Source organism: Danio rerio, chromosome 5 (genome assembly GCF_049306965.1).
Source record: "Danio rerio strain Tuebingen ecotype United States chromosome 5, GRCz12tu, whole genome shotgun sequence".
Taxonomy (NCBI): domain Eukaryota; kingdom Metazoa; phylum Chordata; class Actinopteri; order Cypriniformes; family Danionidae; genus Danio; species Danio rerio.
In genome coordinates, this window is record NC_133180.1 from 21,431,471 (window position 1) to 21,457,500 (window position 26,030).

A 26,030-nucleotide genomic window follows, 5' to 3' on the forward strand; every position below is an offset into this window, starting at 1 on the left:
TATGCTCCATTCAGCCAATTTAGTTTCTCTAAGCTTTGCATTCAATGAATAAGCTATTACAGCCCAGAATAATGTTTTGTGTCAATTTTTTTACATTTTGTCCCAAGTAGCTATGTAATAAGCGGGATAAATTTTGGTGGTTGATAATGCAGATTAAAGTCTTTCAGTCTTACATAACAGAGTTCTGCTATGGTTTATTTTGTGATAACCTACTGGATGTAATAGATGTATCCCTTAACTTCACATCTACATTATACTTTTGTAATACACTAACAAAACACTCCTAAAGGCAGGTGGTAAAGAGAAAGGTGACATGAAATGTCGAAGATATTAATTTGCTTTTACACAACCAGATAAATATATTAATATGCAGAAGCTCAGCATCATTACCATAACAACTAAACACCATTATAGTATTAGAATGACACTAATGTAGTGAGGTTAATTTTAGATCTCATCATCAGACGTAACATACTAAACTAATGAACAGAATTGTTGAGAAAATAATTTAAACAGAAAAATAGTTGCCAACAAATTAAGTATGCATGCAGGAAACTTACTGTTAATCAGGTAACAGATTTTTATTTTTAACATTATTTCAGTTTTTATAATGAAAATCACAGCCATTTTAGAGTATCTGAACTCAGAGATACAGAAAAGCCTGGAACTACTTGTCTGCCAGAAAATTACTGAGAACTGAGAATAACTATTAAAACATTCATCAACCAATCAAAATAAAGTATTCAATTGCCCTGTAGTATAGTAATTTATGATTCACAGAGGGCAAATTTAAATCTCGGCAACTGCTTTCTCTCCTGATAGGTTGAAGTATGCAAACACATGTATATTTTAACATGATATAAAATCACATTCTGCACACAATAAAAAGTCCTGGCTGCAGAGGAAGAGGATACAAGTACTTGACCGGCCTGCCTGCAGTCCCGACCTGTCTCCAATTGAGAATTTGTGGTGCATTTATAAGCACAAAATGAGACAATGAAGACCTGCAACCTACCCAATATATCCGCCTAAACACGATCACTTGGTATCTTCAGTCCCTAAACGTTTTTAAGTGTTGTGAAAAGGAATGGCAATATTACAAAGTGGTAAATGCTTTACTGTTACATTTTTTAAACATGTTGCAAGAAACAACATTGGAATATGTGTTTATTTAAAAAAAAGAAAATGAAAATCATGAGAAACACATTAAATAATGCTTACAAAATACAAGTCGATATAAATTTAGAAATCAATACTATATATATATATATATATATATATATATATATATATATATATATATATATATATATATATATATACACACACAAATTTCGGCTGATACCTTCCCTACTACACTTGACATTATTTAATGTCATTCCATACTGTCCCAACTTTTTCCTAATTTGGGCTTGCATATATATATTTCGGCTGATACCTTCCCAACACTACACTTGACATCATATTTCTTAACTAGTGTTCTCTATAGCCCATTTTAGCCACACAAAAGCTGCTTCACCCTGTCATTTTCATGCCAGCTATTTTAATTAGAGACATGTCTGATCTCTTAGCATGTGCCTGTTTATTGGCTTGATACCCAACTGCAATTAATTACTGGTGTGCTGCACAAACGATCTGGCAGCCAGATAACAATTTCTCAGTGAGAATCTGCAGGGATTTTCTCTCCTCCGCTTGATCCCAATACTGGAGTTTACACGCCACATAAGGCTATTTTCCTGGGAGTAGCAGGTGAGAAGAGAAGTGGGTTGTTCATGTGCTGATGAGGAGAACTGCTGACAAATATGTCAAACTACTGGATGAACATGGCAGGTTAAAAATTGTATGAAAGCCAAGTAGTATTTAAAAACGCATATTATCGGATACAAAGTGTAGGTGAGAAATGCCTGTGTGGCTTTTAATATCTGCTGGTATTCTGAAGAATGCATTTGATGGATACTTTACTGATCACATGAGGCCACAGGAGAGGATTTATCACTGGGTGTGTATTCATCCAAAGATACACATTAAATTTTGTTTGTATAAAAACAGTAATATCACATTAAAGATGTGCAAATAAAGCAGCGTTTCCATCCAATGAGTCAAAGTTAAGAAAATCGGCACTTCCTGATTAACTGATGCCAGGTATCAAAAAAAAACAGAGCTGTAGTAAAAGTTGCGGGAATCTTTTAATTTAATAAATGACTTGCACCTCAAGACAAATGCCGACATGCAATGAACAAGTGGTGGCGTTTGAAGGAGTGAGACGCGGAGACACTCTTGATTCTGGATGTCATTAATAATATAACACTAATACTGAAATGGTTAAGGTGTTTTTGAATGACTAACACAACACTTCAGATGTTTAACAATGTGCTCAGCCTTCTGCTTTTTCCATTTACAAAGATTTTAATCATCACATGATCTCTTATCACAAAATCACATGACTTTTTTAATGCACATACTAAAATTTGTTTGGTAAAGGGGTTTCCATTGTGGTTTATGCACATCTTTTCCTATCAAATAAAAAGCTTTTCCAACTCAATTTTGCTCATACATTTTATATGCGCATTTTCAAAACTTATGCGCATTATGTCGTTTCCATCAACCGTTTTTTTATGCACTTCTCCAAAATGCACATAAAAATAGGTAAATGGAAACTAATGAAAAAGACTAAACTTATGATGAAAATCATGATAACATGGTGAATATACTGCATCTTAATTTAATTTATATAACCTTCATTTGTAAATTTAGATTCAAATGTCATACCTATTGTAGTCAAGCCACAAGTCCTACTTTAATATTGCATATTACTGTTTCTCAACAAGTGAGTTGTGAAAAAAAGGGAAATCTTCAAAAGTATTAGGGTGTTTTTCTGATGCAGCTTTGATTTTGGTAGATGTGTGTGAAAGCAGTTAGATTAAAGTCAGATTCTGTCAGCAGTTCAAGTAAAGATTGCCTTAGAAAAAAGGCTTTGCCCTAATTTAGTGTCTGTGTCAGACGAGATGTTGAAAGGCAATGCCATTATTCTATCTCTCTTTTGCCACTTGTTTTGAAATAAAATGTTTTTCACTTCAGAGAAGTGAACTTTCCTGACCTGTGATCTGTTACACTGTGCTCAGTGCTCTCTTTAACTGCATGCACACTGTGCATGGCTTCAAATGAAAAGCAAAAGAAATTACAAGCTTGCAACTTAATTTATGCTCTAAATCAGTCAGTCATGCAATTACCAATAATTATGGTACAGGTAGTAGCTGAGAACATAAGCATTTTCCTTAGGTTTAATCATTCTGATAGTGTACCATATTTATTATTTTTATAAACACAAAGTGGAAGTAATGTGATATTTAATAATGATAAACAAAAAAATACAAGGCAAAAAACATATATAGATAGATCTTAAAAATATATATACATAGAGTATATGAACATTATCACACGAGTAGCAGTGCGATATGGCTGTATATTGGCACTGGTGGGAGGCGCACGTTGGATCAAGGCTGCAGGCTTCACCAGTGCTGATATACAGCCAAGAGTGTGATATTGCGTTTATACAACAGTTCGACGGTCGTGTATAATCATCTATATAAAAAAGAAAATCAAACATGGAGAGTCTAAAAAACCCTTTTGTATGAGGAACTACTTTCTTCCACCACTCTTACACATCTGCAGCTGATGCCAGAACAGCAGAAACCGTTGGTACTTCACAAACGCCACTATAATGCTAGTATTTGAATGATTCTCTAGTGTAATGTCTAAAGTGATGACAAAACAGGTAATTTTTGCTCACATTTTAGGAGCATAACTCTGAATGGCATGAAATGCAATCAGTCTAGAGAGATTTCCTAGTATTTCTTGGTCGCAGTCAGAATGACAATAATTAACACTGAAAAAGCCAAAGCAAGGCAAACCAGTTTCTGTGGTGTAAATACAGCACTACAACATACAAAACAGAGATCGACTTAGAATGTCACTTTCCTGATTTCTAATGATTTGTTCAGCTGTAGTTTAAAAAATACATTGAAAAAACACTGATGTTTTTCTCCCTCTAAGGAATTATTATCTTGTGGCAAACGTCAACCATTACTTTCTTTTGTCTGCTCAGACAGGCTGATGATGGCCGATACACTAAACTTTAAAATAGGCAGTATCCTTATAAATAAACTGTATAGTTGCAATCTCTTCAACTACACACATTCTTAACTAAAAAAGCCTCAAAAATACATTAGGTTGTACGACAGCTGCAATATTTGTCAAACTGTAGAGTGTCCTCTGCCCTCTGTATGAGGCCAGAGTAATACACAAGGGTGAAGAGGTTGTACTAGTGCTGTTTTTTTGCAGAATAACGCACAACTATCAGCCAATCAGATTCATGAACCAGATAGAATTGCGATGTAAATACACATACATGCATACATATATAATTTTATGACTTTTTATATGTTAATTTTTGTATTTACACTTATTTATCAGTATCAATCATATTATATCAATTTATTAGTGTTTTTTTATTATTGGATCAATTTAGTTGGATTGCAGCTTAATGACCATGGTCTCATGTGGTTTCCATGGCTAAACCAGTTATATGTGCAATGCTGGTGAGCACCTGAGTTCAGAAATCTGGCTTCATCAAACCAAATGCATGTTGTCATACTCGAGTCCAAGAAAATGATGATGTTCATAAAAACAAGGCATTAAAAATGCATGGCAGGAAATGAGATGCAGCTGATTAAATCCTAAAAATAGGTATCTATACCAGCTGAAACAAAGAAGTTGAACGCGTTTTAAATATAACAGACCACAAAGTAAGTGAATATCTATATTTAAATGACTCTTTTTTTTCCCCTATTGTTTGGGTTCTGACCAGACATTTTCATTAAAATGTCTAACATGGGCTAATAGTGTTCTTCTATGGCCAGCAGCACAATAAGAGCACTGGGATTTACAGTGAAGCTTAAACCGAGGGATTGAAGAGAAGTGCCTCATTGTAATCTTTATAATATTACATAGTCCATTACCCTCAATCCTCATGCTTTCATTCATCCTGGAAACAGAGGGAGTAAAACAGAGAGAGACGGAGCTAACGAAAATGGTTTAAAAATATACATAATCCGCTCACATATATGATGCACAATAGCCCTTATTTTTTATTGTTTGTGCATTGTTAGTCCTCGGCTTAGGTCCTGCTTTCTTCTGTTTCAAATAAATGCTGTTTTTGAGCAATATTTGTGGAAAGAAAATCTATCCCAATTTCAATGCGAAATATAATATTGCCTGGTGAAGGACTACTGTTATCAGCGCTGTTAATGACTGTTTTTTTTTTTGTTTGTTTTTTCAAACTGGCATATGACAGTGATTTTAGAAGGTCTATGGGACCAGGTTCCTTTAAGCTTTTTAATCTGAAAATCTGAACATTGGATGAAGTCAGGTTCAAAAGTCATATTCCTCTTCGCTTTTAACATATTAAAGTTAATGGTATATGAGATTTACATTATTCAGATGGGTTTTGAAGATTTACAGTGAACTGCCAGAAAAAATATTGTAGATTGCAGTATAAAATGTTACATATACAATCACCGGCCACTTTATTAGGTACACCTTACTAGTAACGGGTTGGACCCCCTTTTGCCTTTAGAACTGCCTTATACCTTTGTGGCATAGATTCAACAGGGTACTGGAAATATTCCTTAGATATTGGTCCATATTGACACGATAGCATCATGCAGCGACTGCAGATTTGTCGGCTGCACATCCATGATGTGAATTTCCTGTTCCACCATCCTGTTCCATCTCAACTGTGCTCTATTGGATTGAGTTCTGGTGATTTTGGAGACCATTTGAGTTCAGTGAACTCATTGTCATGTTCAAGAAACCTAAAGGGATGGACACGATCAGCAACAATACTCAGGTAGGCTGTGGTTTTGACACAATGCTCAATTAGTACTAATGGGCCCAAAGTATGGCAAGAAAATATTGCACCCACAGAACTGCCACTCTCTGGTTATTAATTCTCATTTTTAGACCATTCTCTGCAAACCCTAGAGATTTCTGAAATACTCAGACCAGCCCGTCTGTCACCAACAACCATGCCAAATTCAATGTCACTTAAATCACATTTCTTCCCTATTCTGATGTCCAGTTTGAACTGCAGCAAATCATCTTGACCATCTTGACCAATGTGATTGACTTTTTAAAAAGATGCAATTGAAATCTAGTAATTCAAGACAAACATTAAAATGAAAAGAAATACACTTTATTTAACTTTATTAAATACAATTTAATAAAATAAAATGGAGAAAGAAAGAAAGAAAGAAAGAAAGAAAGAAAGAAAGAAAGAAAGAAAGAAAGAAAGAAAGAAAGAAAGAAAGAAAGAAAGAAAGAAAAAAAGAAAGAAAGAAAGAAAGAAAGAAAGAAAGAAAGAAAGGATTTTAGGGAGAAAGATTTTATTTTAAGTAGTTGACAGGAAAATATTTCTCATTTTCAATTAGCTTTACTTAATGCAGAAATAATAAGTAAAACAAAAAAAATGGAAAAAATTTTGTAAACAAAACTAACTATAATTACTGATAAAATTAAAGTTAAAAATAAAACAAAATCTACTATATCTACAGTATCTACAGTTATTCTACTATAATATCAATTTTCAAACCAAACACCTTCTTGCTGTGAGGCAATCTTGCTACCTTACATACCTTACATATTTAAAATATGTTACAACAGAAAAGAATACAGTAAACAATATTTCACAATAATATCTGAACAGTATTTTTGATTAAACAAATGCAGTTTTGATAACCAAAAGACTGAAAAATCTTCAAATGCTGAATCTTTCCTAAATCTAAATGCCAAAAAGTCCTGGCATAACATTTTTTTTATAACATTTATATCCTTTGGCTCATTTCATCTTCAGCCTCAGCAAGCAGAAGAGTCAGTGAATAAATCTGGAAATGTCTGACCCATAGCATGATTGCTGGGCACACCAGTAAACGCTGTATCTCAAAAATAACTGACCTGAAACTCTCTCAAGCTTTTCCAATCAAAATAACGAGCAGCACAGTAGATTGAGTCATTGAGCTGATTACATGTTGTTTTGCTCTTAATTAAATGAAATGTATCTAATGAAGCCTTGCTTGTACTGTATGGATTGCCCTTAAACATCTGATAATGATTTGCCGTTTTACAGTGTGTTTTTAAAATTAACAAGCATTCGTATCAGTGAAACAACATCCTTATCTCCCTGGACAAACTTTGTTTTCATTACAAAGATTGATCCAAGCTTAATCTATGTACAACAAGAGATAAGCTGAATAAGGGAACTCAAGCGGTTAGTCACACACACACTACCAAGTTCACTACATATGCCACTGTTTCCGGTGTCACCTTCGGTCAACAGCGTCATTAATTAACTTAGAAGAACACTCTGTTTTTTCCCACAATACTGTCGAGCCGGAAAAACGCCTGACTGATTTTTCCTGAGAGGAGTTCGGCTCTCCTTTCCTGGACGTTGTTCTCAAACCTAGGTTATTTCCTTTTTCTGTATTTCTTTCAATTGGGTTCAAATAAGCAACTAGCTGAGGGAACTTTCCTTCATCGTATGTGGGAGTGTATTCAAGTAATTGTATTGGTTTAAATTACTGACTATTGTAAGTCAAAATATTAGTAAGGAAATTTCTCTTGATCCCAGTCAAGAGTAATATGTATCTTGCATATTTGTCCATTGAACTGAAGTGGCCAAACATTAAAGATTGCTGTAAATTTTATGTTTGCAGGACAATCCTGGTGTATCATAGCTGATAAAGAGAATGACCTCATGCCTAGCCCATGAAAAGATTACCCATATTTTGAAAAACAAAATTCATATGTTTTGGTCTATTTGGAAAGTATTTCATGAATTTTTGGAGTAGGGTTGTGCCAATCGACGATAGTATCATGCATCGCCAAGAGCTGAAACCTATGACGATTTAAAAGATGATATTTAGCTCGTTTCACATTAATATAGACCTATTACAAGTTTTAATTGCATTATTGAATAAAATGAATAGTATTATTATTTTAAACATCATCATTATTAATAAATTAACTACAAATAATATGACAGCTTTAGCTGTTTACATCAACATCACCTGACCGACACTACTGGACAAAAATTTATCCTTTCGATTGCTCTCTTGCGCTCTCTCTCTCTCTGTCTCCGTCTCTCCTTCTGTCTCAGCAGCAGCAGGAGAAGCGCGAGCTGCACGTGAGGGTACAGCCACATCTCACAGCAAATTAGTTTCCAACTTTGTTGCCTAAAAATAATAGGCTAAATAACAAAACTGGATTTAATTAACAAACAAGTTAAATAAAACGATTTGTAAAAATAAAACAACTGAAGAAGAAAATAAAAGAACTCTGAAACCAGCTCAGATATTCAGAAATAAAACGTGTTGCAGTGATTGGTCATTTAAGACTCCTTTATAACAGCACTCCTGCAAGATTCTCTCTTGCTTTCACAAAATAGTATTTTTTATCTTTTATGTCCATTTTTAATAGCCTATTTAAGTTTTAAGGGGGGCTATAGACTATTTTTTCAGTATATGCATTGACTGCTCCTTCAAATACACAAAATATACATACTTTTTAAATATATTTTATTTATTTAAACTAGCCTATATTCAATTAAATTACAATCTGTATTTTACGATTCGTTTTAACATTAAATAATTATTGAACAGATTATTAATAATTTATCAAAGAACATTTTACTGAGCTCAGTGAAGTTTTAGGTCAAATAATATTAGAGCAATAGGCTATTGCTGACTTGCAGCATTCATTCATTCATTTTCTTGTCGGCTTAGACCCTTTATTAATCTGGGGTCGCCACAGCGGAATGAACCGCCAACTTATCCAGCAAGTTTTTACGCAGCGGATGCCCTACCAGCCGCAACCCATCTCTGGGAAACATCCACACACACACTCATACACTACGGACAATTTAGCCTACCCAATTTACCAATACCACAGTCTTTGGACTGTGGGGGAAACCGGAGCACCCGGAGGAAACCCACGCGAAGGCAGGGAGAAACGCCAACTGAGCCGAGGTTCGAACCAGCGACCCAGCGACCTTCTTGCTGTGAGGCGACAGCACTACCTACTGCACCACTGCCTCGCCTCTGACTCGCAGCAGCCATGTCTAAAATGAAACTTATCAGAAAACAATAAACACATAGCCTATGCCAAGCACAACATTGTGTTAGATCTTAGCAAATACAAACGTGACACTGTTGATTATTTTTGTGATGAGACCTGAAGCCGCGCCATGCTCAACTAAACAAAAACATAGAAAACATCACTGCATAGTTATGTGCGGGCGGTGAGTCCTCCTTCCGCCTCCCGTCTGAAAGAATCTTAGAGCATCCTTGTTTCTTCCGTTCCTATAAATATCATTTTATTTGCTTTCATCCATGTACCTTTATTATATCCATTTTGCAGCAGTCCCTCGGGCCAAGGATAAAGGCATGAACCCAGTCAACTTCAAATCCTCTCCTGCGCCGCACTGTTGCATTGAGTCTTGTTTGAAATCATTTCAGTGTCAGCGCCTGTTTAGCTGTAAGAGCGTAGTGATTTGCATTGGTTTAAATTATTATCCAAGATCAAACGTCATGCAAATGCAGTAGGTTAATAGGTAAAAAAAACATCCAAAAGGTTATTAAATATCTTTAGATATGGTTCAATATAATAATCAAATATTATATATACATAAACGTAAGACTGCCGGGTCCCCCATGCGATAGTATCATGTATCGGCGATCTTACAGGGGGACTATATGGCGATCTGAAAATTTTGTATATCGCCCAACACTGTTTAGAAAGTCTAGATCACAGGTGTCAAATCCAGCTCTTGGAAGACTGCAGTTCTGCACAGTTTAGTTCCAACCCTATATAAACACACCTGATCAAACTAATTGAGTCCTTCAGGATTGTTTGAAACGTACAGGTAAGATGTGCTGAAGCTAAGCATCGGACGATAGCCGTGTCCAAGGTATACCGTGGTTTGGAAAAGTCAAGGTTTTAAAACCGTAAACAATTTCTGCTGTACCATTCCTAAGGTACGTATACGATTTTTTATTTACTTTTGTACAAATGAAGACAGCAGAAGACAATAATTAAATCAGCCTGACACGTTTACTGTTCCAAAACATTCAAAATGTTTCTCAAAATAAAATATGTTGTGTTCAAATGGGGGAAAAAAAAGTTTTTGTTTTTACCCAGACTTTGAAAAAGAATATATTTTAGTGCAATGAGCACAATACCGTGAAACTATGATATTTTTATCCAAGGTTATCAAACAGTCAGAATCTTATACCGGCCAAAGCCTAATTGAAGTAGGTTGAAACTAAACTCTGCAGGGCTGCCGCCCTCCACAAACTGAATTTAACACCCCTGGTGTAGATGATCATACTTTTGTTGAATTGATGGACATTGATGTATGCTTATTAGTTTATAGATTAGACATATGTTGTTCCTGTATTATTTAATATTATAATACTTTATTTTGATGGTCCCTTTAATGCATTTTGTTGAATTTGAAATAGTTTGAATTTGTTGAAATAGTCTTACCAATATTATTGTTGTTTGTTTGTTTGCTTTTTTCTTTCTATTAAAAGTTTTCTCATATGTTACGTTTAAATATGCAAAAGATGCATTAATTAATTAGTGTTTATTTTGCTAGTGCACATTATTGTTATATGCGAACTCTTATTTTTTTGTTATTCTTTTGGTGAACAATTCATCTGTGCAAGTTAGTCCACCGAAAAAAAAACACTTTGTTTTAGTAATCTTCAATCAGAAACTGTCCATTTACCTCTGTGTTTGGAGTGTTGGTCCTGCTTGTTGATGTCAGTTTGACAACTTTAGCCACAATATCAATTACCACAGCCCTCTTACCATTAGTTTGCTATGAGAGAAGGATCAGCAAAAAGAAAGCCCTGCTCCTATATACTCAATATTCCACTTCAGTTGGAACTACATCAACACGCTGAAATAAAAGTTTCAGCAACTATCTTTTCACATGGGTTTCAAGAATTTACACTTAGCTGAGGATAGATTATAAAGCGTGCTGTACTGGGAGAGAGCTCTGAGCTCATAAGGTCCTCGAGCCTGGGGCTCCCTCATGCTTGCAGGGCGAGAAGGGAGTTTGGGCTCAGGTAGGTCTCAAGAACTCCCCTGCTTAATTATGGCTAATGGCAATTAGGAATTGCTATAGACAAATATAGATTAAGAATCAATTGATCCATGTCACATGTTTTTGGACTGTGAGAGGAAACCGGAGAACCTGAGGGAAACCAAGTAAACTCCACCCAGAAATGTCGACTGGCCAGGTAAGGACCTTGGCATTCTTGCAGTGATGCAACAGTGCTAACCACTAGGAAAATGGGGGAGGAGTATGGAGTGGAAGGGGGATTCTACAAGATGAAGATAACTGAGGGAAGAAACTCTGTTAAATTATAGTTAAAGAATCATTCGATTGGTGAATCATGCATTAGCTAATGCGAGACAAGCCTTGGTCAATCATAAGCACATGATCCTCTCATTATTTTTTATATATAAACATTCGCTGTAAAAAAATGCAGGGATCCACACAACTTCATGATGTCCCAAACATACCTGCCAACACTCCCGTTTTTCCCAGGAGCCTCCCGTATTTCAAATCACCCACCACTCTCCCATTTTGTTATTTCTTTCAAAAAACTTCCCTAATTTCACCCTGCCCCCGTTACTCAGCTTTTTGGTACAGTCTGTAACACTCCTGGCTATAGTATCCGATTGCAGCAGCTGCCCAAAAGCTGGTCTATAGTACAGTTACTAACACCACAGTACAGTTACTAACCCGGTTCTCCACTGCGTTTTTTGAGTGTTGGATGAATTCAGGTTCAAAATTTATATTCATATTTCTTTTAACAAATTAGAGTAAATGGTTTTTACAGAGGTGCTTTTGGGATTTACTGCAAAGTGCCAGAAAAAAATGTCAATTTTATGTGTAGATTGTAGTATAAAATGTTGTATATAATCAAGCAATTTATGTACAAACACATCCCTCTGAAAAGCATTAGAGCATAGATATGAATTAAACTATGAAGCTCGGTCTCTGTTAGTGCTGTGACATGGAGATTTATGGCTCAGTGCAAGAGAGAAAAATTTTTTTTTAGAAAATGGCCTCTAAAAAGATGCAATTGAAATCTATTAACTGAAGAAGCATGTAACCGTGTAGTTTTGATGTTTTCTTTCCATTAAATATGGAATGAATGAAGGGGGGAAAAAAGAATCCTAATAGAAAAAGGGCATGAAAAAACTGTTTTTGCCTGTATGTTAAATAAAAGCTTACTTGAGTGTAATGTGGATTGATATTATTCTAATATTAGAACTGTAAACTCTTGGAACACAGTGATAAGGATAATGAAAATAGTAAACAGTCCTGAGCATCTACTTCAATCTGCCACACACTGACCTCCGCATGAGCCAGAGAGGGAAAAGACGCAACAGGCCAGAGATTATTTTTTATTTTTAGACAAGGTTGGAGTATAGATTTTGATAACTGACTAATGTCAGTCAAAAACACCCCCCGCACAGAGCCCCGGATCAGAACCAAAAGCCTTGTGCCTTGAAACAGATCAATCCATAACGCCAGTGTAATCCTGCTCAACAAAAACAAATCAATGTACAAATCTCAGGTCAGGTTCAACTGAGTTCCCCTCTGTTCTGAATTAGTTCACTGATGACTACTCTGCTGAGAAACAAGTTTGAACTATTTAACATCCCATAAAATATGCGAGCTGCATATAGTACAAAACATAAGAGAGTAAAATATGAATCAGTGGAACAGTAGTTTATATAATAGTTTATAATCTAATGTTCTATAATCCTGTCAGGAATTTTTAGAGCAAGAATCATTTGATGGCATATTAAAATACTATATAAGGTCACTGTGCAACCCCAAAATAGTAAAACACTGGCCTCTAAACCCACTAAGATTTACCTACACTATTTATCAGCAGCTTTTTAATAAGCACAGCCAAGAATAAGAATGCTGTTATTTGAAAAATAATAAAAAAAATATTTCTCAAGTAAATGTTTAACAGAGGAAGTGCATTTGTCACATGATTTATCTATTATATTTTCCTCTAAAGTCAGTTTTATTTCTTTTAGTTTAGCTAAAATTATTATTTAGGGTCATTATTAGCATAAAGACAAACCTCTGTGCCATGATTGTCTAATTTACCTAACTTGCCTTGTTAACCTTGCCTAGTTTATGCTTTAAATTTCACTTTGAGCTGAATACTAGTATCTTGCAAAATAAAAGTCAAATATTACATCTTTATAATTTCAGAAGAGGGCTTATCATGTTGTCCTACTATCTATACCAAAATAAAAACTATGAATATTATTTTAGCCATATTTTGCTATTTTGTTTTTACTTGAAACATTACCGTAGACACTTTTGATATAGACAAAACGAGACATTTTATCTTTGAAACATATATTCCGATTTTAAAACAATTATAATTTACAAAAATACATAAAATTTATAAATTAGCTACCTAACTGAACCTAGAAACCACAGTTTGAAAAATGACAAGTAGAATTTATGTTAGCTAATGTTAGTTCAGGCTTTAATTGCTACTAGTTGGGTTATGTACTAATATAAAATGTAGATTTCTATTTTTAATCCTGCCTAAATTTTTTAATGTAGAAATGATATATCATTTATAACAGAATCACATAAAGAAGTCAAGTGTGACCTCTGAAGTTTACAGTAAACGGGCTGTGAGACACTATAATCCTGTCTGGCTTTTGCTCCTAAAGCCTATTAGTCAACAGGTTAAGAGAAAACCACACTCGACCCTCATGGAGACAGCTAGCCAAGTCTTTTCTTATATAATATGCAAGATGACATTCAGTTTTAGGAAAAGTGTCAGTTTTTCACACAAAAATAATGCGATATTAGACATTATTTATATACAACATACACCTACATTACTTATTCAGCCACTGAGATAAGATTAGAACAAAAAGTTCACAATAAATGAAAAACTAAACTAAACTAACAAGCCACTAAAAAGCTAACTGAAATAATTTAATAAGCAAAAATAATACGAGTAATAATAATGCTTTTCATAATTCATAACAATCCAGGATAATTGTGCCCAGGACTACATTTTTGCGAACCAAAATCTTACAGTTTTTGTTTTCAAAAATCCACTAGAGGATGCATGTACATTTTTGACAATATAAAATACGTCAGTGGGATGTTTACTCATATGTGCCATTTCTCGTAAATACACCAGGGGTCGATGTGGACAATACTAAAAATATAAACATCCTTCTCACATGCGTCTGATAAAACCAGGTCGACATAAAATATTAGCTTGATATTGACTTATTTTAGTATATTCCTTGCATTTGTGTGGTTTTGGATTTGGTGTCCATTCAAATACCTTATGTTATTACTTAGAGGTTTGCACAAGTGATACTGTGAGCTATGAAAACACTTAACTTCGCTTTGATGTACACTAGACATTTTCAGAGAACTCTGAACTCTAAACTACAATTAAACAGAATGTGAATAGGGCTGTGCGATAAAATCAGTATTGATATTATTTAATGACCAAATACCATTGTCAATATCGATAAAAAAAGTTTTGGTATGAAGCGCTATAGTTTTATTAAAATGTGGCTGCTGAGCACGTGCCTTGGAAGCAATGCCAATAAGCTTAGGCTGTAAGTTTGTATTTTCCATTGACTTGCACAACGCGTGTATGGGAGCGATGCGCACATGTGCAAGTGGTGCACACGTGACTTGGCACATTTTCCAGCCACACCTAGATGTAAAAAAAAAAAAAAAAAAAAGGGATTCATGTAAATGGAACTAACCAATCCGCTTTACACTTTGTATGGATTATACACATTTCAGTAATGATGACAGACTAAATACCTGAGACAAACAAAGTGCACCCAAACACTGCAGTGCTTTTTACTTTTCTCCATAAACTTGTCATCCTCTGGGAAAATGCTTGATGGTTGCTTAGTTATGACAGACGCCAGGGGAGCGTGAGCATAACGCCCATTGTAATGGTCAAGGAAACATAATCTTGCCTCTTCAGGTCAGAATAACAACGCATGCAAAAATGAGTGCGGAGTCTGGCAGCAGTGAAGAGATTGTAAATAAAAAAAATGCAAGGATGTTGCCTGAGTGGCTTTTTGGTTTCTTTTCTTTTGTATCCCAGCCACTAGCTCGCCATCTGAAACATTTTAAGCTAGGGGCTAATATAATAGTCATCCAACTTCAAAAGTTTTAATGTTTTGTATGTATTTGAATAATAGTCATCCAACTTCAAAAGTTTTAATTAGGGACCGAGCACCGAAACGGTGCGTAGGCCCTATTGGAATTGCTCCGTTTATTCTTCTTCTTCTTCTTCTTCTTCTTCTTCTTCTTTTTCTTCTTTTTCTTCTTCCGCGGAATGAATCGCGGTTTTGAGGGGCTAAACATGCCCGAAAACTCACGCAACTTTGCACACGCCTCAGAAGTGGCGAAAATTTACGTTTGTTATGGGCTTCGGAAGTGGGCGTGGCAAAATGACTCGACAGCGCCACCTAGAAAAATTAAACGGACGAGCCCCCGATCCACGAATCACGCACATGCACGAAAATTAGCACACACCTCAAACATGCCAAAACATACGAAAAAGTCTCTTGGAGCCATATCTCAAACCCAACAGGAAGTCGGATATTTTTAACTTCCTGCGGCGAAAAAGTGGCGTTTCCAGGCGTTGTATTTTAACGAACTCCTCCTAGGGATTTTATCCGATCGACACCAAAATTGGGTTTTGTCATCTAAAGGCCTTGGCGATGTTAAATTGCGAAGCTTTAGAGTTTTCATCGATGGGCGTGTCCGTGGCGGCCTCGCAAACTTTGACGATTCGCCACAAAAGAGGAAGTCGTTATAACTCAGGCATGCATTATCCGATCTGCCTCAAAATTCACACGCTTGATAAGCGTCCTGACTTGAACACGTTTACATGCCGATATCCAGATACAGTTATAGCGCCACCTGCTGGCCACAGGAAATGACATGATTTACAGAGTAACAAACTCCTCCCACAAATTTTATCGTATCAACACCAAAATTGAGTGGTGTTATCTGAAAGCTCTAGCGATGATATATTGTGAAGATCTAGAGTTTTCGCAGAGGGGCGTGTCCATGGCGGTATGACAAACCTCAACGCTTCGCCATGGAACAGGAATTTCTTTTAACTCAACCACACAATGTCCGATCAGCCTGAAACTTCACATGGTTGATAAACGTCATCTCTTGAACACATCCACATAACAATATTGAAGTGGGCGTGGCAAAATGACTCGACAGCGCCACCTTGAAAAATTAAACGGACGAGCCCCCGATCTACGAATCACGCACATGCACAAAAATTGGCACACACCTCAAACATGGCAAAAAATATGAAAAAGTCTCTTGGAGCCATATCTCAAACCCAACAGGAAGTCGGATATTTTTAACTTCCTGTGGCGAAAAAGTGGCGCTTTTGCCATTTTCAGGCATTGTATTTTAACGAACTCCTCCTAGGGATTTTATCTGATAAACACCAAAATTGGGTTTTGTCATCTTAAAGCCTTGGTGATGTTAAATTGCGAAGCTTTAGAGTTTTCATCGATGGGCGTGTCCGTGGCGGCCTCGCAAACTTTGATGATTCGCCACAAAACAGGAAGTCTTTATAACTCAGGCATGCAATATTCGATCTGCCTCAAAATTCACACATTTAATAACAGTCCTGACCTGATCAGGTTTACGTGCCGATATCTAGTTACAGTTATAGCGCCACCTGCTGGACACAGGAAATGACATGTTTGACACTGTAACAAACTCCTCTCACAAACTTTCCCGTATCAGCTATAAAATAGAGTGGTGTCATCTGAAAGCTCTAGCGATGATATATTGTGAAGATCTACAGTTTTTGCAGAGGGGCGTGTCTGTGGTGGCATGACAAACCTCAACGCTTCGCCATGGAACAGGAATTTCTTATAACTCAACCACACAATGTCTGATCTGCCTGAAACTTCACATGATTGATAAAAGTCCTCTCCTGAACACATCTACATAACAATACTGAGTCAGTCATAGCGCCACCTGCTGGCAGAATGTAGTTTGTCTTAAAACACAATCTCCACACAATCTCTGATCTGCCTGAAACTTCACATGGTTGATAAAAGTCCACTCCTGAACACATCCACATAACAATATTGAGTCAGTCATAACGCCACCTGCTGGCAGAAGGTAGTTTGGCTTATAAGTCAGCCACACAATGTCCCATGTGCCTGACACTTCACATGGTTGATAAGATTCCTCTCCGGAAGACATCTACATGCCAATCTTAAATCACAGTTATAGCGCCACCTGCTGACAGGAGGAAGTTTGGCATAAATCTGTGATTTTCTTAGATTTTTTTTAATATATCGGCTTAAATTATTATTGTTCGCTGTTCTCTGTCATCGTAAGGTCACCGGGCGGCGGTGAGCCCGGGTGCGAGGTCCCTTTCATCGCTGCTTGCAGCTTTAATGTTCAGTATGTATTTGAATAAGGATGGTTGGTTCCTTTACTTTAAAGCTCAGATTTGATTATCATAATTAGTTTTGTTTATAGAGTTTGAGGTTTACTGTATCATTATTATTCACACCGAACAGATGTTGATCTTCCTTAGTTGCACACACTTTGTAACATTTATAAAAGTTTAAGAGACTCTTAAACACTTATCTTTATTTTATAATAAAGATATTTTTTTAATATTTTTGTTTTTGACTATTAAAACTATTTGCCTTAGTAATGTTGGTAAATTAAAATAAAGTGGTTAAATTAAAAAAATCCTAATATTCCTTAATTTATCGTTTAAAAATATTCAATAATTTATTGAAACTGAATTATATGAAGCATGATAGTGATTTTTTTACAATATCGCCCAGCCCTAAAAATAAATATAAAAACTAAATAGAAATGTTTTCACAAAATAAAGAGTACATAAAACTAACAAAGCCATTAATGAGACATACTAAAACTAAACCAAATTGTACAGCAAATTTAAAAATAGCATCAAAATAAAGGCTAATTTAAAAATGCATAACACAACAACCTTGATTCAGACATTGTTCTGTGTGAATGGCACCTGAATCTGGCTTGCTAAATGCCCACAGATGTCTAGTACTCTCAGTTTCAGCTCAATCTCTGGTTAGATTGGGTTAGTCTCATTAGAGCAGTAGGACAGAAGGAAAAGTCTGGCTCTTGATGTGTGTCAGGAGAGCAGCGTCTCTCTCAAATCCTCACAGAGGTAAGAGACAGGGAACCAAGAAACAATTCATCTACATCATTTACACAAATTTACATCAATCCCAATCTGAATGAATGTTTCTTTCATGGGCCACAAAAATTCTGAAAAGATCAGAGAGCTGTATTTGCCATGCTGTCAAGCATTAACAGAACACAAAACCACAATCAAAGTGGTCCTTATGAAAGACGCAATAGATTTGAAAAAAATCTCTCTATAGCACTCCTTGAACCGAGAGTAGTAGCAATCTCCGAAAAATGAACAATCTTTTCTTTTAAGTCTCATCCTTTGAATGTAGCAATTGATCTGGTTCATGAATGAATCGTTCAAAAACAGAGACTGAATGAACAGTGATTTTAGCCTTTTAGTACTGGAGCACATTTGAACACTTCTGTTTAGATATGACTACAAATAAACATGCTTTTACCTGAAGTAAGGATTCATGGCAGACATTGTAAAAAAAATATCTACTATAAAATAAACTAAAAAAAAGGCAGCTGTTTTTGTCAAAGTTTAAAAGATAAGGAATCATAAAACATTGATCCCGACACCATTGTTATCATAGCATTATAAATGCTGAGTAGTCCTCAGGAGCTGAAATTCAGATCTTAATATCTGCTTCATTTTTAATATGTGCTATAAGCAGAAAACAAATCACATTAAATTGGGTCATTGACCAATTAGAGCTATAAAGAAAATAAACTAGGGTTTTTGACAGAGATCTTTAACAACTCATTGACACTGAGCAATACAATACAAAACAATCAGGGTCATCTATAAAATACATAATTGATTTTAACAGACACATTGTAAGTTATCAAAAACGCTTGATTGCAGTTGTTGCTTCTAAAGGTGGCCCAACCAGTTATTAGGTTTAGGGGCAAACACTTTTTCACACAGGTCTTCATCAAAAACTGCATGTGTTTACTTGTGTTATCATGTAGCCAAGGTAGTTAATAAGGTTATAAAGTACCCTTTGAAGATTTACCAGAAGTGTCTACAGGAGTTTGTTTTCCAGATCAAACTTGCAAAGTCTGAACTTACAAGGAGAGGATGAAAGACTGAACTGGGTGTAGGCTACTTAATATTAAGAAATATTCAGATAGTTTCTGTTTTCCCCCATCCACAAACACGAAGCACAGCGTTTCAAAATGAAAACGGTCTCTTCAGTGTTTTCAAAAAGCTCTGTTTTCGGTGCTCGAAAACTCCAGGGTAGTGTGGACGGAAGGTGTAACCGTAGCAAAACTTATGTGTTTTAAAACTAAAACGTATTAGTGTAAACAGGGCCACAGTGATAAGCAATTTGGCTATTTGCACCAGACGCAACTCCACAGAAATTTAAATACAGCTATTCAGAAGCACAGAATAGTGCACTCACTGCACTCCAACCAAATGGTAAGGTTTATAATCTATTTAATACATATCAAACCTCTTTAACTTTATTAAATGTAGATGCTGAATCAGTAACATGTGTTGGTATACACTGAGTTACAGTTCTAAAGCTTAATTTCAAACTGTTTATTTAATTTTCAAGATCTAAGGTGAACTATCTGCTGCTGCTTTCAGTATTATAAAAATAAATGCCTATTAAAATGGCATTCAAACTCTCATTATTAGAATTTAACACTGAATAAAGTCCTGTTTTTCCTATTGTTTAGCTGTGACAAATTGAAGCTGTTTCTAAAGTATAAATTTCAGGTGTTGTTTAGGACAAAAACTTCAATAACTGTCGAAAATATTCCTTCAATTGCATGCCGTTGCTTTTATTTAGAACACGGCTTAAATAAGCCACTAATGGTGTCGTCTACCTGGCAACCTGATCTTGTGTGTGTTTTGAACCAAGGCTGCAATGCCTACTTCAGCCACTAGGTGTCTAAACTTACTGCACCTTTAAGGCTGATTTATACTTCTGCGTCAAACACCGGCGTAGGCTACGGCGCTGACGCATAGCCCTTCGCCGTGGACGTCGCCGTCACTGACGTGCACCTCTCAAAAATTGTAACTACACCTCGCAACAACGCGTAGCGTAAGCTCTGTGATTGGTCAGCTTGCTAGCGTCGACGAGTCTGGGCGGGACCGAGAGCCGCGCGAAAGGCGCGAGCGATTGTTTACAAGTGTGGAGTCCCGTGAAGGAGCTCCGGATGGAAAGTTTTGTTCTGTGTTTACCTCATGGTTAAAGTTGTTGCACGTCCGCAGGTTCCTGCCTCAAAATGAGCGAGTTTGAGTCACTTGTACATCCAGGAAGTGTTCAGAATAGCAAAACAGAAGCGAAGAAACTCGACACAGAGGAACATTTACACCTCACTGCCCATTAGCGTTTTGGAAGTGTTAATGCAGACCAACAGAGACAGCGCGCAGAAGTTTAAATGCACAGCTGCGCGCGTTGCCTGCGCCGTGAGTTGCGCCGGTCACTTGACGCAGAAGTATAAACCAGGCTTTAAGTGAGAGTGAAAGTGCTAGGATCAATGCAACACTATTGTCGTATACCTTCACAATAAAAAAACGATTTTTTTTATTTTATTGAAGCTTAATGGAACACTGTAGAGAAAAAAAAACAGCGACAAGGACAGTCTTTAGGCATTCATACATGGATGAAAACACAAAAGGTTTAAACCATGATGATCTGAATTATCCCTTTAATGCTGGCGGTGAAGAGACAGACCCACAATCAACACAATCTGAGCTAGAAGTCAACCAGCGGCCTGTGTACACGCACACAAAAAGACGTCTGTGAGAGACTAGGAGTGTGGATGTTGTGCAAATGTCCTTTTTGCCGAGCGGCAGCATGAAGCGCTGAAGCTCTTCCTTTCAGAAACCATTCTGAATATGAATAAAAAATGAGCTGAGAGAGAGCAGGAGAAAGAGAGACTCAAAAGAGGGCGAAAACAAGACAAAGAGCTGGTGAGTCTTGAGAGAGTGGGTGGAAGATGAATTGCAGAAGTAGAACTACGAAGAGAACGGAAGAACAGATACGGGAGGGAGAAACGAGGAGAAAGGTGCCGGCATGAGAAACAAACGACTGCGGGTTCCTCTGAGAGATGTGGCAGAACGGCTTGCTGTTGCTATGATGCTATATATACAAAATATTCGGCTGCAGAAATGTATTAATACATAAGCCGTGGGAGAGGCAAACCTCAGATGTCTAATGAAGCTCACACGTTCCCTCCTTCAACATTATGAACATGCTTCTGCCATAACGCTTCAGTGAAGACATGCAATAAAGCTCCAGCTGTTTACTTGGACATGAGGACATTAAAAGATAAAACATTTAATAATCTTTTTATTTCTCTTTGAGAATTACACACTGCTCACACTTATAGATTGAATAATTTAACAGAGTTTATTTTTAAATCAAGGGGTGACTTATAAATTAAATAGGATTCACAAGCTGACCAAAAGCATACAAAAATAAGAAGGAAGCACCCTTTAAAGCATACTTTACGAAGCATATTTCTGTATGTTTTCCTAAAACAGGAACAAAAATATGATGATTCTGCAAGTAATTCTGCAAAATAGTTTCTATAATATTTTAAGTTGCAAACCCTTTTTTAAAAAGGGGATTTTGAAAATAAAGGAATGAATTGAGGGGGGGTATTTGAAAATGGAAGAATAAAAGAATAAAATTTGCCTTAAATGCATCAATAAACAAATGAATTCACTAATATGTGAATAAATGAATGAACATATGAATGAATGTATAAATGAATAATCACATGAATGAATGCATGAATGAATGCATTATGATTGAATGATTTAATGAATAAATTAGAGAATAAATGACTGAACGAACGAACAAAAGATTGATTGATTGATTGATTGATTGATTGATTGATTGATTGATTGATTGATTGATTGATTGATTGATTGATTGATTAAATGAATAAATGAATTCAGGATACATTATCCTGGATTTGTTCATTCAATCATTTCATTTATGAATCCACTCATTCATTCACTAATCAATGAACAGATGAATTTTGGAATGCATGCATGAATGAATGAATGCATCAATGAACGAATAAATGCACAAATGAAGGCATGAATTAATGAATCTATGAATGAGTACATGAAGAAATGCATGAATGAACTAAGAACAATTGAATCAAAAATAATGTATCAATGAAAAAACAAGTTAATGAATAAATGCATGAAAGAATGCATAAATAAATGAATGAATGAATTCAGGATATGTTATTCATATCATTCGTTCACACATTTATTCACTAATCAATGAATGGATGAACCCCGGAATGAATGAATGAATTAATTAATTAATGAATGAACACATTAATGTAGGAATGAATGAACAAATGAAAGCATAAATGTTTGCATGCATGAATTAATGTATGAATGAACAAATGAGAGCATGAATGAGTACATGAAAGAATGAATGAATTAACTAATGAACTAATGAATCCAAAAATAAATCATTTATTAATGACAGAAACAAATGAATGCATGAATGGACAAATGAGTGAATGCATGAATGGACGAATGAATGGATGAATGAATGAATGAATTCAGGATGTTATCCTTGATTCATTCATTTATTCATTTTTCCAGTCATTCACTCAGTCGTTCATTCACTAATCAATGAACAAATGAATTCTGGAATGAAATGATGTATGCATAAATGTATATATGAATTAGCAAAATACTGAACAAATGAAAGCATGAATGAACTGAAGAATGAATTAATAAATCCAAAAATGTATCAATGAAAGAACAAATAAATGCATGAAAAAATCCAGGAACGAACAAAGGAATAAATGGCTGAATGAATGAAAGAACAAATGAATGAATGACTGAACAAATGAATGAATTATTAAATGAATGAATGAATGAATGAATGAATGAATGAATGAATGAATGAATGAATGAATGAATGAATGGATGAAAGGCTAAATGACTTAATGAACAATGAATGAATGGAATGACTGAATTATTGAATGAACAAATGAATGACTGACTGAATTATTGAATAAACAAATGAATGAATGACTGAATTAATGAATGAACAAATGAATGAATGAATTAATTAATGAACAAATGAATGAATGACTGAATCAATGAACGAACAAATGAATGAATGACTTAATGAATAAACAAATGAATTAATTAATTAATTAATAAACAATTGAATTAATTTATAAATAAACAAATAAATTAATGTTTAATAACCACAACCAGATCTTCACTATTTCGTTTTTATTATTACCATTAGTACAAACCTCACTGTATACACGTTTGAACTACACCAATCTCAAAGTGACAAACACCACAAAACAGAGTTCTCACATCAGCCCAGCATGACGCAGAGGGAAGTTATTTTAAACAATTACACTCTCTCTATCCTGTGTTGTTTATTCAGCAGGTTTATTCAGCAGTGGTGAAATGGTCAGATTCCTCTGTTGACAGAATAATTGCACATCTTGATTGTCCGTACCCATTGCGTCACTAAAAGCCAGACATGCAGGAATAGCCATTGACATTCCTGATGTCCCTGACAGCACTGTTTAAGCTCTCCTCCATGGCAGGAGGAAAGTGCTTAATTTCTCCCAAGTAAACAGAGATTCTACAGAGACACGAGAAATACCTCATTCCAGCGTAAGCTATGACTCTCTCATTAGACAACAGACACGCTGCCACCACAGAGGTTTACATTTCTGTAGTCTCAACAGAGTAAATCTGAAATCTTGTTTATATAACAATGTGTTAATGCAATTAAACAGAGTGCTACTGAGTCTAACTGTTATTATATGGCGATTTGAGACAAAGCCAGTCTTGACTGCAGGATGAGCTGTGCAAGATAGAGTTTAGTCCTTATATTTGTCCCAAATTTATATATAAAAAGAGTGTTGAGGGCAAATTGCACATTTGGGGAGACAAAGCCCTTTAGCTGAGAATGAGCTGTTGTGGCTTCAAAGCACAACAGCATTGAATGTGAGGAGTCAGCAGGAGCTTGCGATATTAAAGTGATATTAAAGTGACTACAGACATTTATAAGAATACAACAGTTTTCCATGTTGTACCTTTTACTATTAAAAGAACACTGAAAAAATGGGTTTCGGAAAAATATGAACTAGTCATACTTTTCAATTCATTATATAAAAATGTGTGTATTAAGCAGCATATTAAGGATCACATGACTATCAGTTGCCATCAGAGGAATAAATTGCCATGTACAATATGCATCAACTAATTGCTGTTAAATCATAATACTTCAGAACATTTCAGATTCAATTGTGTTTTGATCAAATAAAGGAGTGAATACAAGTTGACTGTATACTTCTATACAAAAAAAAGTTATTAACCCTCAACCTTTGAATAGTATCTCTTGATTTAAATTTGAGCATTTTGTGTGTGTGTGTGTGTGTGTGTGTGTGTGTGTGTGTGTGTGTGTGTGTGTGTGTGTGTGTGTGTGTGTGTGTGTGTGTGTGTGTGTGTGTGTGTGTGTGTGTGTGTGTATTTTAAATGAACCTGTATGCCAGTAACAATAATGTTTTGGTTCCCAAAGTAAGGCAAATTGCAGAACTAAAGCTCAGTCTAGTTTCTGCAAATTTTGAATTTGAACCGTATTGGTCACAAGAAGATGAATTCACTCACAGGAAGAAGAATTTGCAAACTTGCAATTCAAAGAAATTTAACACAGGATGTGCACTTGGAAGTGCTCTTTCACCCTAGGTCACAAAAGATTATTTTATTAAATGTGATGAATTAATCTATACTCAAACCAGGACAATACACAGATGCTCCAAGTTCAGGTTTAAATGTGCTTTGTGTAAGATTTTGACTCTTCTAAAGCATAAAATATATATGCTTGCAGATATTTAAGAAACATGCTGGTTTATCGGACAACAATGATACAGTCAGTTATTCTTCTTTGAAAACGTGTTTTCTGTGTTGAAATGTTTGTCTTTGTTTTGGTCTGTGTACCTCCACCCACTGCCAGTTTACACAATTATATACTGTATCACCCCAATCTGGAAACCTGTTTGTGCTTCTAGTTGGAGATAGAGGGGTGGGGTGAAAAAAAAGTAGTATTTTGAATTTGGACTACAATGTCTAGTTCACCACTAGGTGTCAATCCTACATACATACTGCAGCGTTATGGTCCATTTCCACTTACTGGTACAGTACAGTACAGAACGGGACGTGTCGGTACAGGTCACCCTTATCAAGCTTGTGTTTCCAGTGCCTAAAGGATACTAAGGGTACTTGGGCCTTTTGATGGGCATGGTGTACAACAAAAAGTTTCAGTCAACGGCATTTTCGTTCATGGAAATCTCGCTCAAAATAAAGCTGTACAGGTCGTTCACATATCATATGAGAAGCACTTCTCACAAAACAGATGCTTTATACACATAAATACTTGTGTAGAAATGTTCATTAATAATCTTTCTATGCACATAATTTGGTTATAACTGCAGATCAATGAAAGTGCAAAATAGTGTACTGTAACATCTGCAGTTATATGTATAAATAAATAAATGCAACATATATGAACACAAACAGCCCCTTTACAGTCTCCGATATGTTACCACTTACAGACAAACTACCCAACGCATACATTTAGTCTTTAATTAGGTTCAAAAACAACACGCAGCCCAGTCAATGCAAACCTCTCATCTGTATCTTTAATCTTCGACAGCACATGTGACC

At 35.7% G+C, this 26,030-nt stretch overlaps 1 protein-coding gene across 3 annotated transcripts in view; it reads right to left on the bottom strand.

The window, feature by feature from the left end:
• wscd2 (WSC domain containing 2) overlaps nt 1–26,030 on the bottom strand; it is a 143,917-nt gene that overhangs the window by 76,838 nt on the left and 41,049 nt on the right. The window lies entirely within an intron of this gene.